Below are 1,481 nucleotides of genomic sequence, written 5' to 3' on the forward strand. Positions count from 1 at the left end.
GCAGCCCAGCTCCAGGTTGAGCTGCCGTTCAGCATCCCAGCTGTAGAGGGCAGTGTCACTGGCCCTCATATGTGGGATCCGAACCGGGGCCCTCCGGCATCCCAAGCGAGCTCTTAACCATCGCGCCACTCGGCCAGCCCCGGCAACGTTTATCTTTACTGAATGGTGAGTTTGATGACTTGATGTAAGATTAACCTACATTTCAGAGGAAAATCCAGATTTGGAGTATCCTTCAAATCTCATCATAACAATTGAAGTGAAGCTCTAGGGTGATAACTGTCTTAAAGGGAAGGGGAGGAGATGATGATGGGACTGGAGGATGTTACAGGCAAGAGAATCCATGAAGGTGACAAACTGGTGCAACGGGGGGTGCACAACATAGATACAAGTACACGTTTCCCTTCCTTTCTTCCCTTTCTGCTCATCACTATGATCCTACCTATACAGATCCCTCAGTTGATGGAGATTTGGCGTAATATGAGAAATGAACCCTGGGTAAGAACACAGGCCACAGCAGAATGTAAGAAGAAAAAGATACAGAAAGGAAGACTAGAAAAATGCAAGGCAGAAACAGCAAGTTGGAAAGGGCTGTTAAGGATGATACAAGTATGAAATAAAGTTACCCTTTGAACAACATGGGTTTGAATTGCCTGAGTCCACTTATGCATTAATTTTTTTTGGTAAGTACCAGTATTGTTTCTGATCTGTGGTTGGGAGTCTGAGTATACAGAGGGTCAACTGTAGGCATTGATCTTCACCATTTTATACAGGGGACTTGAGCATCCGTGGATTTTATTATCCATGTGGGGGTCATGGAACCAACTAAATTTTTGGTGAGTCGAAATTTATACGCAAATTTTTTACTGCATGGGGGTCAGGGTCCCTAACCCCTGCATTGTTCCAGGATCAACTGTGTATAAAGCCAATGAACTACCTGTAGTGAAATTAAAAACAGTGGGCCTCTACTGAGCCATGTGAAATACTGCCTTGATTCTTGATTTTGCTCTGATTGTGGTTAAGTCTTTCAAGGATGGTAGAACCTTAATAGGGTTAGATAGTCAGCATATTTCAGTGACAAAATGTAAACAGAATATTAAGAAAAAGAGAGTTAGGCTTACATCTTGTCCGTTAATGCCCGCCACACCTGGATTTCCTTTTTCTCCTTGTTCACCCTAGAAAGAAACAATTTATACAGTGAAAAATGTTATATATAAGAAGTTTTACTAAGAAAAAGCAAGACAGTTATATTATTTGAGTATTTATAACAATGTGATTACTTTGCTAATTCCTTGAAAAAAACAATGATTAAAAAGAAATTATGAGTTTTAAAATGAAAGAGAAGTTTAAAGATTTAAAGAAAAGCTGCATAAAAATGATTAGAGTAGAAATAGAACAAGGATTATTTATTCGTTTCTATAAGCAACAAGAAACTTTCTAGAGGGCAATTTGGCAATATATATATATATATATATATATATATA

At 39.0% G+C, this 1,481-nt stretch overlaps 1 long non-coding RNA gene across 1 annotated transcript in view; it reads right to left on the reverse strand.

Moving 5' to 3' along the window:
- The window catches only part of LOC109373970 (uncharacterized), a 54,528-nt gene that overhangs the window by 9,000 nt on the left and 44,047 nt on the right, over positions 1–1,481 (reverse strand). Inside the window, exon 2 of the long non-coding RNA XR_002122325.1 lies at positions 1,119–1,172. This is a non-coding gene — a long non-coding RNA (uncharacterized LOC109373970). The remainder of the gene's footprint in view (positions 1–1,118; positions 1,173–1,481) is intronic.

The sequence above is a fragment of the Hipposideros armiger genome, unplaced genomic scaffold (genome assembly GCF_001890085.2).
Source record: "Hipposideros armiger isolate ML-2016 unplaced genomic scaffold, ASM189008v1 scaffold_764, whole genome shotgun sequence".
In the NCBI taxonomy this organism is placed as follows: Eukaryota; Metazoa; Chordata; class Mammalia; order Chiroptera; family Hipposideridae; genus Hipposideros; species Hipposideros armiger.